Here is a 16,611-nt window from a genome sequence, read left to right as displayed (position 1 = left end):
AGATAGATAGAGAGAGAGATAGAGAGAGAGAGAGAGAGAGGTAGATATATATATATATATATATATATATATATATATATATAGAGAGAGAGAGAGAGAGAGAGAGAGAGAGGGGGAGAGAGGGAGAGGGAGAGGGGGAGAGAGAGAGGGAGAGAGGGGGAGAGGGAGAGAGGGAGAGAGGGAGAGAGGGAGAGGGGGAGAGGGGGAGAGAGGGAGAGAGGGAGAGAGGGAGAGGGGGAGAGGGGGAGAGGGGGAGAGAGAGAGGGAGAGAGGGGGAGAGGGGGAGAGGGGGAGGGGAGAGGGGGAGAGGGGAGAGGGAGGGGAGAGGGGGAGAGGGGAGAGGGGGAGAGAGGGAGGGGGGAGAGGGGAGAGGGGGAGAGGGGAGAGGGGGAGAGCGGGAGAGAAAAAAACCAAAATGCAAATTACAAGTCAGAAAACAAGTGAAAGAGGTTGATCTCATTTACCATAAATCATGGCCACTGAATTGAATCAGTTCTTCTGGCTTAGTGTAATTTGCATATACTTCAAAAGGCACCAGATTTTCTTATTTCTGGAGAAATTCAGTCACTTGTAAGTGCAAGAGTGAGCACTGAAAAGCAGAGGGATTATAAGGAAATAATAATCTTATAATGAAAGGGGTTTAGAATGATGTTTATAATTCATACTCTGCAGAGACAGAATTGTACCGAATGTTTTCGTCAACAATTTCAGATCTCCCAACAAGAAAAGTGATTGGGCACAAATTTCGCGAGGAGGCGAAGAGGCTTAGCTCTGCCCTCACTGCGTGTGCTCATTGTATGCACTCTCTGTCAGCACTCACTAGCAACACACACTGTTGACCAGAGGGTATTACCGACCCAATCCAGGGCCAAATGGGCCCAATGTTTCAAAGCCACTGATGCTGAATATCCTGGTGGGTTCTTCCCACGACCCTACGAGAATCTCAGGATCTTCGTAGCACAGCAGTAGAGTTGCTGCCTTACAGCGCTTGCAGCGCCAGAGACCCGGGTTCGACCCCAATTACGGGTGCTGCCTGTACGGAGTTTGTACGTTCTCCCTGTGACCTGCGTGGGTTTTCTGCGAGAATCTTCCACTTCAAAGACGTACAGGTTAGTTGGCTTGGTATATGTGTAAATGGTCCCGAGTGATAAAGTGCGGGGATCGCTGGTCGGCATAGAAGGGCCTGTTTCCGCGCTGAATCTCTAAACTAATCTAAACAGTGTGGCGGGGTGGCATGGAAGGCAGAACTATGGGAAGTCTGGCAGTTGGAAAGACCACAAAATGCTGGGGTAGCTCAGCGGGACAGGCAGCATCTCTGGAGAGAAGGAACGGGTGACGTTTCGGGTCGGGATCCTTCTTCTCGAGCCGAAATGTTACCCATTCCTTCTCTCCAGAGATGCTGCCTGTCCCGCTGAGCTACTCCAGCATTTTGTATTTATCTTCGGTTTAAACCAGCATCTGCAGTTCCTTCCTACACATTTCGTCTGACAGTTGGAGGTTTTGCCCGAACTCCACCTCCACTGCCAAATATAATTCCAATGGCCTGAAAACCAATTTAAAGTGCTTTCAAAATTCTGCCTCGCACTATATAGAACCACAACATATACTGAAGAGTTAAAGGGTAATAAGGCACACAACATATACTGAAGATTTAAAAGGTGATATGGCATGAAAAGTGGAGAACTGTAGCCAATTTAGTCAACTATGAGTATATATATGTATATGTGGGCAGGGGGCAGGTGTCATAGACCTGCATGGGAAGGTAGACGTTCCCATCCCCACGAGTCTCGGGCAGATGAGGCTCGTCAGCCTGGGAAGGCTGTCCATCTAGGAGAGGGAAAACTCTGATCTAAAACCTCCACTGCCTTGTGGCCATATTCTGTCACGGAAAAGGCTCCAGGAGTGAACCTCAAGAAAAATCCGGAGTCGGAGTCCCTCAGGTCCACAACCTGGTTCTGGCAGCTCCTGCGATGGCGCTGGTGCCAAACTGTAACGGCTCTGCTGTTCCTTTGGATCGATCAGCGACGTGGAGAGGTGGGACGTGCTACACGGGCAACAGCCTGTCCTTCATATGACATCGCCCAGGCTTGCATCCGACCCACACATCACTGCAAACCCACACCTACAACCTGGAGAGGACACTCCAGCTTCGCCTGCGGCGTTGACACAACACGGGGAGCAACAGTTACCGGTTATGTCATCGCTAGATTGGCGTAAAGCGAGGCGCCAGGAGTTGCTCCCGACGGTGGGAGGGATTTTGGGATCTCACTGGACAGCTACCGCCCACCTCAAGCTGGGCAGCCCCCAACCAATAAGGTGCTGTCCCGCCATGGTCTGTTATCCTCACTGGGTGCACGGGGATTAAGAACCATCCCAACAGCAGATCGCAACCATCGCACCTGCCAACAAATGAACACATCAAAAGAGACCAGCTCTAAAACTGGGAACTTGGAATGTCCAGACAATGATGACCGGCCTCTCTGGAAACCCAAAGGACATCAGCGATTCCAGGAAAACAGCTGTCATAAACAACGAGCTCAAGAGACTCAACGTAGACATAGCCACCCTTCAGGAAACAAGGCTGGCAGACTCGGGCACATTGAAGGAGACGGACTATACGTTCTACTGGCAGTGGAAGGACTCTGACGAGCCCAGAGAGCACGGAGTAGGCTTCGCAGTAAGGAACAGCCTGGTGAACACGGTGGAACCAGACAGAAATGGCTCAGAGTGACTCCTGACTCTCCGCCTCAACACCACCGCAGGCCCAGTCACCCTTGTCAGCGTGTATGCCCCGACACTGTCCTCCACATCAGACACAAAAGGACGAGTTCTACGAAAAACCTCGAATCCATCATCAGCAGCATCCCCAGCAAGGAAGAACTTGTTCTCTTGGGCGACCTCAACGCCAGAGTGGGCGCAGACCACGAATCATGGTCTTCCTGCCTTGGGCAGTTTGGTGTGGGCAAAATGAATGAGAACGGACAGCCACTGCTCGAGCTGTGCACTTACCATGACCTGTGCATCGCCAACTCGTACTTCCAGACAAAGCCCCAGCACAAGGTATCCTGGAGGCACCCACGCTCAAAGCACTGGCATCAACTGGATCTGATCCTAGTCAGACGTGCCGCCCTCAGGAACGTTCTCCACACACGCTCCTAGCACACGCGGACTGCCACACAGTCCACTCCTTGGTGTGTTGCAAGATCAGGCTGCAACCAAAGAGGTTCTACCGTACCAAGAAGCAGGGGAACCCCCGCATCGATGTCAGCAAGATGCCCCATCCAGACCTCGTGCAACAGTTTGCAGAGGCTTTTGAGAGTGAACTTGGCACCTCGCGTCCTGGAAACTCTGCAACAGAGAAGTGGGAAACTCTGCAGGACACCATGACCGCACAGCCTTGGCTAGCTTTGGGAAGCAGATCTCAAAGACACACGACTGGTTTGAGGCCAAGTCGACCGTGATGACTCCCGTCAACGAAGCCAAGAGCACCGCCCTAGCCGAGTGCAAGCGGTCAGCCAACGAGAAGAACCTGCAGATCCTCAGGGCTGCCAGGAGCAAGGCTCAGCAGACTGCCAGGCGTTGCACCAATGAGTACTGGACACAGCTTAGTGAGGACATCCAGACGGCCGCCATAACAGGGAACAGCAGGGGAATGTATGATGGCATTAAGAAGGCACTAGGACCAGTCCAGAGCAAGACAGACCCCCTCAAATCCCCCACTGGGGAAGTAATCACAGACAAATACCAGCAGATGGAGAGATGGGTGGAACACTACTCTGACCTCTACTCGAGAGAGAGAACACTGTGTCCCCCTCAGCCCTTGACGCCATCGAGTGCCTGCCGACCATGGATGAGTTAGATGGAGAGCCGACGGTAGAAGAGTTCGGCAAGGCCATTGACAGCCTGGCCTCAGGCAAGGCCCCAGGCAGCGATGGGATTCCCCCTGACCTGATCAAGCACTGCAAGGCTACCTTACTGCTTCCTCTGCATGAAGTCCTCTGCCAGTGCTGGCAAGAAGGAGCTGTACCGCAGGACATGAGGGATGCCACGATCATTACCCTCTACAAGAACAAGGGCGAGAGAAGCGACTGCAACAACTACAGAGGCATCTCCCTCCTCAACACCGTCGGCAAGGTCTTTGCTCGGGTCATCTTGATCCGCCTGCAGAAGCTGGCAGAACGTGTCTACCCAGAGTCACAGTGCGGTTTCCGAGCTGGAAGGTCAACAGTAGACATGGACTTCTCCCTTCGCCAGCTCCAGGATAGGTGCAGAGAATAGCGGATGCCCCTGTATATTGCTTTCATTGACCTCACCAAGGCGTTCGACTTCATCAGCAGAGATGGCCTATTCAAGGCTCTACCAAAGATAGGCTGCCCACCAATACTACAGAGCATGACAGAATCCTTCCACATCAACACGAAGGGGACAGTGCAGTTCAATGGCAGTTTCTCGGAGCCCTTCGACATCCGCAGTGGTGTCAAACAAGGCTGCATCCTCTCTCCCACGCTCTTTGGGATTTTCTTCGCTCTGCTCCTGAAACATGCCTTTGGCACCGCAACAGAGGGGATCTACCTGCGTACTAGATCAGACGGCAGGCTCTTCAACCTCACCCGCCTCCAAGCCAAGACAAAAGTACGTGAAGCTCTCATCAGAGACATGTTGTTCGCCGATGACGCAGCAGTTGTGTCCCACACCCAGCAGCAACTACAGTCATTGATGGACCGCTTCTATCGGGCTTGCAAGGACTTTGGGATGATCATCAGCCTGAAGAAGACGAACGTCCTGGGACAGGATACCGAGGCACCGCCTGTCATCACCATCGACGACTACGAACTCAATGCCGTCCATCAGTTCACGTACCTCGGCTCCACCATCACTGACAACCTCTCCTTGGACACAGAGATTGACAAGAGGATCGGGAAGGCAGCTACAACTCTTGCTCGCCTCACAACTCGAGTGTGGACCAACCCAAATCTGACAGTGAAGACAAAGGTAGCAGTCTACAACGCCTGTGTCAACAGCACGCTGCTGTACGGCAGTGAGACATGGACTACATATGCCAGACTGGAGAGAAGACTCAACACCTTCCACCTTAGAAGCATCCGCCGTATCCTGGGTATATCCTGGCAAGACAGAGTGTCCAACGCCGAGATTCTGTCTCGTGTTGGCCTTTCGAGTATGTCCACTCTACTCAGGCAGCGTAGGCTGCGGTGGATGGGCCATGTCCACCGCATGGAGGATGGCCATATTCCAAAAGACATCCTCTGTGGAGAGCTGACATCTGGGAGGAGAACCATCGGCCGCCCCCCAGCTACGTTACAAGGAAGTCTGCAAGAGAGATTTGAAGGCGCTCGACATCGATGTGGAGTCCTGGGACAGCGTTGCAGCTGACCGCACGAGGTGGAGAGGTACCCTGAACCAACACCTCAAAACGGGGGAAGAGAAACTGGTGAACGCAGCGGCAGACAAGCGGGCACGCAGAAAGGAGCGCGGCAACTTCAACAGACCAGAGACCGCACACAAATGTGACCTTTGCCACAGAGACTCACTCCCGCATTGGTCTCTTCAGCCACAAGCGACGCTGCTCTAGCTGAGGTGTGGAGCAAGCAGCCAACTAGGATGCATCACCCATGGTCAGCCAAGATATATGTATCTTCTTTACAGATTGGATTTATTTTGATTTCCATTCATTTTCTAGTGGAAGTTATTTCTAATCCATGCATAAACAATTTTCTAGCTTGCACAACATCGCATTTCTTTTTCTCCTGTTTATTTTTGGGATCCGAGCATCGATGGCAAGACCAGTATTTATGAGTTATCACATTGCTCTTAGTTTAGATAGTTTAGAGATACAGCACGGAAACAGGCCCTTCGGCCCACCGGGTCCGCACCGATCAGCAATCCCCGCACATTAACACTATCCTACACCCTCTAGGGACAATTTTTACATTTACCAAGCCAATTAACCTTCAAACCTGCACGTCTTTGGAGTGTGGGAGGAAACCGAAGATCTCGGAGAAAATCCACGCAGGTCACGGGGGGAACAAACAAACCCCGTACAGACCCGTACGGAGTTTGTAGTCGGGATCAAACCTGGGTTTCCGGCGCTACATTCGCTGTAAGGCAGCAACTCTACCGCTTGCCACCAAGGCCCTTCGGCCCTCTTGGGAAGGATGTTATGGGTCCGGGTTAGGATTAGAGTTTCCGCAGTCTTTCTCAAGATGGGAATTCCAGGATTAAGAGCCAGCAATAATGAAGCAATGGAGATATATTTCCAAACTGAATGGGGTGTAATTTGGAGGGAAACGGGCAGGTTGCGGTGCTCCCATGCACCTGATGGCCTTGGGCTTCTGTGGCCGAGGTTTTGAGTTTGGGATATTCTGCAGAACTAACCTGAAGGGGCGTGACCCGAAACATCGCCAAACCATTCCTCCACGGATGCTGCATGACCCACTGAGTGACTCCAGCACTTTGTGTTTTGCTGAGAGAGTAAACGCTGTGCATTTAGCAGCTGGGACACATTGCTGTATCCACACGCTCATGGTGGAGGCAATAAATATTTAGGGATGATTGATGAGGTGCCATTCCAACAAATTGGAATATTGTTTAGCTCCCAGAGTTGTCCAAAATATTGTTTAGCTCCCAGAGTTGTTGGTGTGACACTCATCCAGGCAAATGGCGAGTCATTCATCGTGCCTCCAATTTATTCTTGTACATTTAGTTTAGTTTAGTTTATTTTAGTTTAGTTTAGAGATACAGCGCGGAAACAGGCCCTTCAGCCCACGCCGACCAGCGATCCCCGCACATTAACGCTATCCTACACGCACTTGGGACAATTTACAAGTTTACCAAAGCCAATTAACCTACAAGCCTGTACGTCTTTGGAGTGTGGGAGGAAACCGGAGCACCCGAAGAAAACCCACGCAGGTCATGGGGAGAACGTACAAACTCCGTACAGATCAGTACTGGTAGCCAGGATTGAATCCGGGTCTCTGGCGCTGTACGGCAGCAGCTCTACCGCTACGCCACCTTGCCGCCAACATGGTGGAAAGGCTTTGGCATGTCAGGAGCTGAGTTACTCATAGAGCGGCACGGTGGCGCAGCGGTAGAGTTGCTGCCTTACAGCGAATGCAGCGCCGGAGACTCAGGTTCAATCCTGACTACGGGCGCCGTCTGTACAGAGTTTGTACGTTCTCCCCGTGACCTGCGTGGGTTTTCTCTGAGATTTTCGGTTTCCTCCCACACTCCAAAGACGTACAGGTATGTAGGTTAATTGACTGGGTTTTTAAATGTAAAAATTGTCCCTAGTGGGTGTAGGATAGTGTTAATGTGCGGGGATCGCTGGGCGGCGCGGACTCGGTGGGCCGAAGGGCCTGTTTCCGCGCTGTATCTCTAAATCTAAAATAATCTAAACTGAGAGCACAGGAACAAGCCCTTCAGCCCACAATGTCTGTGCTGACCATGATGCCAAATTAAACTCCCCCCCTTACCTGCTTGTACATGGTCTACAGCCCTCCATTCTCTGCCTGATAATGCATCTGTCCAAATAGCTTTTAAACTTTGCTGTCGTATCTGCTTTCACCACCAGGATTCAGAAATCGGAGGTGCACAGAGAGTGCTGGTGCAGAATCCCTAAAAGGTTCATTTGCAGGTTGAGTTGGTGGCAAGGAAGACAAATGTAACGTGAGCATTCATTTCGAGAGGATTAGAATATAAAGCAAGGATGTAATGTTAAGGCTGTATAAGGCGCTGGTCAGGCCACATTCGGAATATTGTGAGCATTTTTGGGCCCCATATCTGAGGAAGGATGTGTTGGCGTTGGAGTGGTCCACGAAAATGATCCTGGGGATGGTTGGGTCAATGTATGAGGAGCGTTTGAAGGCTACGGACTTGTACTCGCTGGAGTTTAGAAAGATGAGGGAGGATCTCTTTGAACCTAACAAATAATGAAAGGCCTAGATGGAGTGGACGTGGAGAGGATATATCCAGCAGTGGGAGAGTGTAGGACCAGAGACCACAGCCTCAGAATGAAAGGACGTACATTTAGAATGGAGATGATGAATTTCTTTAGACAGAGAGTGGTGAATCTGTGGAATTGATTGTCACTGAAGGCCGCGGAGACCACGACATTGGGTATTTTTAAAGTGGAAAATTATAGATTTGTGTGGGTGTCAAAGTTTATGTGAGTAGGCTGGAGAATAGGGTTGAGGATGAAATGATTGAATGGCACAACAGACTCAACGGTCTGAACGACCTAATTCTGTTCCTATTTCTAATATGCAGGGAAAGGATGGGTATGAATCACGTGCTGGTAGATGAGATTCGTTTATTTAGCCCTTTTGTTCAGTACAGTCATTGTGGTCTGGAGGGCCGGTTCCTAGGATTTATTGTTCAATGTTCTATGCTCTATATTCTATCTGAGCTATCTATGCATCTCAGCATGTTATAGCTCTCCGTCTAGTCACCCTTTAGCCACAAACGCTCCAGAGATAACCTCTCCAGCCTTTCCTTGCAGCTGATAATCCACGCAACATCTCAGTGAACGTCTTCCACATCCTTTTCAAAGCCTCCGCATCGTTCCTGTAATGCAATGACCAGGACTGCACGCAATACTCCAAATATGACCGAACCAAAGATTTATACAGCTGCTCAAAACTTCCCCACTTTTATACTCAATGCCCTGACTGCTGAATGCAAGCATGCCATAGGCCTTCTTTACCATTCTATATCCACCTGCCTTGCTACTTGCAGAGAGCGATGGACTTGCACCCCAAGATCCCTCCATACACCGACACCTTTGCCATTTACAGTCTCGTTGCCTCTTGCACTTCACCTCCCAAAGTTCCACATTCACACTCGCCAGGATTAAATTCCATCTGCCACTTCTCCGACTATATTTGCAAATCACCTATATGCTGTTGTATGCTTTGCTAACCTTCCTCTATTACCACATTTCTGCCAATTTTCGTGTTGTATGCAAACTTATCAATTAGCCTACCAAATTATTTTCATCCTGTTTATTTATGTACATAGCCACCAACAGAGGTCTCGCGCTAATCCCTGTAGAATTTTATTTATTTGTGTCATCACACAACTGTTTGCCAATAGCGGGCAAATTCTAGTGCCACATCGTTGGCCTCTGCAAGATCCTTTGCAGAGCATGTGTCATGCAGCACGTCACAGCTCAGGAGATGTTCCATAGTCTGGAGGCCCCGTCTGCACTTGCAGTCTGCCGCATCGTCAGTGTATCCCCACTTCATGTTCGATTTGCTCCTCCCCACGCCTGTCTGCAGTCTGTTGAGATTGGTCGGAACCTGGTGGGAGTTTCTCAGAGGGATCGATTGCCATGTGAATGCCTTCTGGAGATTTCTCTGGTCTCTCTTCACAGAGTTTGGGCCTTCTGGACGATGCACTGCAGTCCAGGGGGATGGACAGAAGAGAGGAAACCTCTGTGTGATTTCAAATGCTGAGGTAGCAAACGGTGGTCATGTAGGGGGTGTCTTTGTAACACTGTATCCATCGCTCCCAACTACTGTCCCTGTAGAACAGACCTCCAGTCAGAAGGCAGTATTACCCAATCCACCACCTCTCTCTGCCTTCTATGGCCAAGCCAATGTTGAATCCAATCTATTAAGTCGCTGTGGATATCATGTGCCGCATCCTCTGGGACTTTAGCTGTACCGGCATAGGATATAAAGATCTCTGTCAAGACCTCAGCAACCTCCTCACTTGCCTCTCTCTATAACCTAGGATAGAACCCATCAGGCCCTAGGGACTTATCCAGCTCAATGTTCTTCTAGGGACCCAGCACCTGCTCCTTCTTGATATCAACATGCCCTACAACAACACCATACCCCTCTCTGACCTCGCCATCCTTCATGTCCCTTTCCAGAATATCAATCCAAAGTACTTATTTACTACCTTGCCCACTTCTTCTGGCTCTAGGCAGTAATTCCCTCCTTTTTCCTAGAGTGGCCTTCCCCTTTCCCTCGCCACCCTCTTGTTTTTAATGACTGTATAAAATGCCGGGATTTTTCTCAATCCTACTTGCCTGACATTTTGTGGCCCTCGTTTTAGGCCTTCTGATTCCTCATTGAAGTTCTTTCCTGCTTCCTTTGTAGGCCCTTGCTCAGTTTCAGCTTCCTAAACTTTACCTCCGCATCCTTTTTCATCTCTAAAGTGGCCCTTGATGCCACACTCGGTCAAATGCCTTTATGTCATCACAGCTGAAATATTCAATGCCTTCAGTCCATGTTTGGAACAAAGCAAAGTAGGGCGTTCCCAGCCAAACCCATATTGGGCATCAATGGGGAAGGTTATGGTGAGTGAACGTTGTAACTGTACTGAATATGCTTGGCCAGAGGCACAGCTTGTCTGGAGCACGGGTCCTCGGCATTCAATTGGGATGTCATCTAGTCTTAAAGCTTTGCTTTATCCATTAATGAAAGCCTTGTCTTGATTTCATGTGAAGTGAATCAAAGTGGCTGAAGATGTCTCTGTGGCAGCAGGAATCTTGAGGGAAAAAAACAAAAGACGGATCATCTATACTGCACTTCTGGCTGAACAATTTTGTTTTAAATGACTGGTAACTGCAAGTTTTATTTGGATTTTTTTTTCATTTAATGTGTGCTGTAAATTAAGTTCTTGCAAAGAGGAAGGTAAAAGGGCAAACCCAAAAATAGTCATGGAGTTTGATTTTGCATTTGCTTGAGGGAATTCTCCAAATTTTGCTGTCTTTTGTACGAAGCTAAGGTCACTATTCCCTGCCTTTACAGTACATGACATTATTTAAAATGTTTGAGGTTTGTCAGTGCTCAGAATCACATTAGCCCTTTGGCACAATGTGAAAACTCCAATTTGATGCTGTCTCCAATAGATTTGTCACTTGTATTAGTATTAATGCCTGGGTTTGCTGTGTTTATCCAGTGTACCATGAATGATTAACATAATGCTATTCCTCAAAGTCATGCAAAGGCAACTAATAGATAATATTTTTCATTGCGACTAAGTATTTGAACAGGATATAATTAACAGGAGCTTTTTGAGATGTTTGATGTAAAGTCTAATGATCCCAATCGTTCCTCGGCAGCCTGACAAATCTAGAAATAGAAATGTTGCTCATATTCCAGGTCCTGTGCCTTATGTTGTGCTCAGCTACCACTGTCAGCCTTGGAAGTTCATACAAGCTCTAGTTATATTAACTTAACTTAAGCAACTACGGCACATTCAATGAAGAACTGTGTCCTCTTAATGGTTAAGTCTCATTGCCATGTGTGTAGACACAAAATACTGGAGTAACTCAGCGGGTCAGGCAGCATCTCAGGAGAGGAATGGGTGATGTTTCGGGTCGAGACCTTTCTTCAGCCTGATGTCAGGGGAGGAGGCGGGACAAAGATAGGATGTAGTAGGAGACAGGAAGACTAGTGGGGGAACTGGGAAGGGGGAGTGGATACAGAGGGAAAGCAGGGACTACCTGAAGTTAGCGAAGTCAATGTTCATACCGCTGGGGTGTAAACAACCCAAGCGAAATATGAGATGCTGTTCCTCCAATTTGCGCTGGGCCTCACTCTGACAATGGAGGAGACCCAGGACAGAAAGGTCAGATTGGGCATGGGAGGGGGAGTTGAAGTGCTGAGCCACCGGGAGATCAGGTTGATTAAGGCGGACTGAGCGGAGGTGTTGAGCGTAACGATCGCCGAGCCTGCACTTGGTCTCGCCGATGTAGAGAAGTTGACATCTGGAACAGCGGATACCCGTGTGTGTGTGCATGTCTACATTGCAACAGAGATGTTTAGTGCGATACAGCATGGAAACAGGCCCTTCATCCCACCAAGTCCACGCCAACCCCTGATCGCCTGTTCACACTAGTTCTATATCATCCCACTTTTGCATCCACTCCCCACACACTCGGGGCAATCACAGCAGCCGCCAACTAACCTACAAACCTAATACAAAAGTCTTTGGGATGTGGAGGAAACCGAAGCTCCCAGAGGAAACGCACATGTTCACAGGAGAGCGTATAAACTCAACATAGACAGCACCCGAGATCAGGCTCCAACTGGGGTCTCTGACTGACACTGTGAGGCACCAGCTTTACCATCTGCACCACTGCTCCACCACAGTGTAATCAGGCTGTAATTATATCCAAGATAGACACAAAACTCAGCGGGACAGGCAGCATCTCTGGAGAGAAGGAATGGGTGACGTTTCAGGTCGAGACCCTTCTTCAGACTGAAGAAGGGTCTCGACCCGAAACGTCACCCATTCCTTCTCTCCTGAGATGCTGCCCGACCTGCTGAGTTACTCCAGCACTCTGTGACGACCCATAGAAATAGATCATTTCTCTGCCCCTATCCCAAGAGCGTTCTCCAGTTAGTGCCCCTCTCAGAAATAAGCCCGAGATAATGAACTCCCTCACGCTTACAAGCAAACTGTTTTTCAAAGGATGATCAACGGTACAAGCTCTCTGGCAGTAATACAAAAATCTGCAAGGATTAATTAAATAAATCTATTAAAAATTAGGTGTTCCATATTGCTCAATAAAAGAAACTGCTTCTCCAGCATATGATTCTGTGTAAATAGGACTGGAGCAAGAAGGAAACCTCACATGCACCAGTGAAACAGAACAAAAAACATTTCGCCAAAGGCACATGCAGGAACTGAGAAATCAACAATGCTGAAGGAACAATGAAAATGCCAAAATGGAAGAAGTAAGCGACCCTTGACTGAGCCCAGATGAACATGAGGAGCCTGAAGCTGAAGTGACGAGAGAAACCGAAATCACAGTAATAAGCAACAGCTGTCTGAGGCCAGGGCAGTACATTTGCAGATGATGCAAAAAAACAACCCAAATGTAAACCTGAATAATGCAGAGGTCAGAAATGCCGAGAGATCAACAAGAATTGTTCATTCTGTTGCGTTTCCATGGATGCTGCCTGACCGGCAGAGTATTGGCAGCGATTTCTATTAGACCTGAGATGCAGGTTTCCTACATTTCACTGTAAAATCCATAATCCATTGTGAGCAATTTTGGGCACCATATCTAGGGAACCATATCTGTTGGCGCTGGAGAGGGTCCAGAGGTTTACAAGAATGATCCCAGGAATGAGTTATAGGTTAACATATAATGAGCGTTTGACGGCACTGGGCCTGTACTCACTGACGTTTAGAAAGATGAGGGGAGGACCTCATTGAAACATACAGAATAGTGAAAGGCTTGGATAGAGTGGATGTGGAGAGGATGTTTTCACTAGTGGGAGAGTCAAGGACTAGAGGTCCAAGCCTCCGAATTAAAGGACGTTCCTTTAGGAAGGAGATGAGGAGGAATTTCTCTAGTCAGAGGGTGGTGAATCTGTGGAATTCATTGCGACAGAAGGCTGTGGCCAAGTTAATGGATATTTTTGAAGGCAGAGATAGATAGATTCTACATTAGTGCGGGTGTCAGGGGTTATGGGGAGAAGGCAGGAGAATGGGGAGAGATAGATCAGCCATGAATGAAAGGCGGAGTAGACCTGTTGGTCCGAAAGGCCTAATTCGGCTCCTACCACTGTTGACACGTGCTTGTTAGAGGGAGTGCAGGGAAATCGCACTGAGCGGTACTTCTTGAGAAGCCAGTCAAGTCAGTCGAGTGAAGTCCAGCGACTGGTAGAAAACCACAGTTTGCAGGATATCATTACCCCTGTCACTGATGAGGAGGGAACCGGTGCTGTGGAGGCGGTTGGCGGTTGTTCTGGTTCACCAGACCCAGCTGTTGAGCCATCCTGAGGTGGCGTGGGACTAACTCAACGAAACACCAATGAAGGTCTGAAGAAGGGTCTCGACCTGAAACGTCACCCATTCCTTCTCTCCTGAGATGCTGCCCGACCTGCTGAGTTACTCCAGCATTTTGTGAAAGAAACATCAATGAAGGTAGGCGCCCAATTGATAACCCCCCAATGATATACTTGCATCTACAGGATTAGGTTTTCTTTACAGAGAATTAATATGTAGGTAGCTGTGGGTTTTTTTTGCATATGGAGTCATTTATTGTAAGTTGGTGTATTTAGTTAGATAATATTTTAGCTTTGGGCTTGGTTTTCTTAGTTGAGTGCTTATCCTGGGGTTGTAGCACAAGCACCTTTACTTGTAATGGGACTGATGAACTTATGAACACAATAAGTATTTGGAAGGATAATATTGACTTACTAATACCTTTCACATCATCTGGTCAGCAAAGGTATAAGAATACCAAAGGTATAAGAATACCATCTAGCCACCCTCCTGCCCTCTCTTCAGTGTACAGGGCAAGAGAGTGAGTTTATTTGGATCATTCTTTAAAAACACCAATAGTAGCAAAATGGCCTGAAGAGTGTCCTACACAGCCTGAACCAAAGAAATTCTTTCTCAGATATCACCGTTTTTTAACATGTTGCGACGTTTGCTTGAAGAATCAGCCAGAAGAACCAGCCATAGACAACCATTTGTCAGTAGCAGGGGGTATTAAACATTCCCAGCACACAACATTAATTGCAAAGCTGTGAAAAATACTGAACTCATCAAGCAAGGGTTTTAATCATTGCACTGAATTAATGCTGAGAACATTAGCGCAATAAATTACCAAATGGTAGTCATTAAGTCATTCAAAACACAATTACAATTTCTGGCAATCACGGGAAGACTTAACGTTTCCTGTGGCACTTGCAAAGGAAAGTTTGATTGTCATGTATTCATCCCATCTTGTGTTAAAATTATTTTCTCGAGCATATTAAACTTCTAAGAAAAGGATTTTCTGAATCAAAGTATGACCATATTTCAATGAGACGCATAACAGCATAAATAACAAATTCCATGTTGCAATAAATTAAAATCAAGTAAAGAAAACTTGCATTTATATTGCATTTGATACCTGGAACTTACATTGTATCTTGCAGCACATCGAATGGTCTTTGAAGAGTAGTCACTGTTGGGAGAAATAATTGAGGACTGTAATGGGTATCTTCTAATTAAGAAACGCATACAGAACCAAACTATTCAAATCGTTCAGAATAAGTTTGATAATTAATCTCGATGTAACAACTCAGCAGCTGAGTACGTTGTTTTAATGATACACACCATAACCATGTTACAAATTGTGAGAATTCAAGTGTCCCGTCTTCCCATGTACTGATAATATTGGAAAAAGTTAACATGAATCATCAGTGACATTGTTAAGGTGATTTTGAGGCTTTTCTCGCTGCATATACAAAAAGACAATGCAAATGAAAGAGCACGATTAAACCTGGCCTGGAATGACAGAACAAAAAATGCAAATTTACCAGACTCCATAGTTTTGGAGAAAATGATACTAATGAGTAGAATATTATGCCTTTTCGGATTTTTTAAAATTGCATCTTCCTGTTGTTAACATTTCCGATTAATATTAATTCTGTTTCCAAATAGCTTCGAAAGCTTTCAAGCTGCAACATTGTAGATTTAATCAGAACGGACCGTCGAGATGCGGTTGACTGGGAGGTGAACAATGATTTGTAGAAAGCCATTAGGGATGAGGGTTAGTGTTCCATAGGTCTTCATCAATGTTTTTCAGGATAGATTGTGGTGAGGGGTGACACCGTCAACAATTTATCACGTTATCTGTATTCAATTACTTTAGGCCAATTCACCTTTGGTAATTACAAAAGAAAATGAGGTTTTGATTTTCTTCCATGTATTACACTAGATTCAGGGACAATTTCTACCCAGCTGTTATCAGGCAAGTGAACCATCCTAACACAACCAGAGACTAGTGCTGGACTAGTATCTACCTCTTTGATGACCCTCGGACTATCCTTGATCGGATTTTGCTGGCTTTACCTTGCACCAAACGTTATTCCCTTATCATGTATCTACACACTGTAAATGGATTAATTGTAAGCATGTATTGTCTTTCTGCTGACTGGTTAGCAAGCAAAAAAGGTTTTCACTGTACCTCGGTACACGTGACAATAAATTAAACTAAACTAAATTTTAGAAAATATCGAAATTATTTTTTTGGTACTGCATTGTGTAAGAATTGTTCATATAAAATATATATATATTACTTTAAAGTATTTTAAATAACATGTACATTGTACCTAATTTAAAGTAAATCCTCAAAAAACTGCAGTTTTTCAGTCATTCCAAAAGTGTGAGCTTAAAAAGATAGATTAAATACAACAGTGAAAATGATGTAGGAAAATAACTGCAGATTCTGGTACAAATCGAAGGTATCACAAAATGCTGGAGTAACTCAGTAGGTCAGGCAGCATCTACATAACATAACATAACATAACAAAACTTTATTGTCATTCGGCACAACACCGAACGAAATTTCAGCAGTCACAGAAAAGAACACAGGACACACGACCCCAACACAAACATCCATCACAGTGACTCCAAACACCCCCTCACTGTGATGGAGGCAACAAAACTTCCCCTCTCCTCCCCCCGCACCCACGGACAGACAGCTCGACCCCTACCGATGCAACCGACATGCACAGCCCCCGCAAGGGGATGGAAGGCCCCGCGGCCGAGCCGCACCGGGCACCGAAACATCCCGCGGCCGAGCCGCACCGGGCACTGAAACGTCCCGCGGCCGAGCCGCACCGGCGATGTTAA

The sequence above is a fragment of the Rhinoraja longicauda genome, chromosome 17 (genome assembly GCF_053455715.1).
Source record: "Rhinoraja longicauda isolate Sanriku21f chromosome 17, sRhiLon1.1, whole genome shotgun sequence".
Taxonomy (NCBI): Eukaryota; Metazoa; Chordata; class Chondrichthyes; order Rajiformes; family Arhynchobatidae; genus Rhinoraja; species Rhinoraja longicauda.
This window is presented reverse-complemented; position numbering follows the sequence as displayed.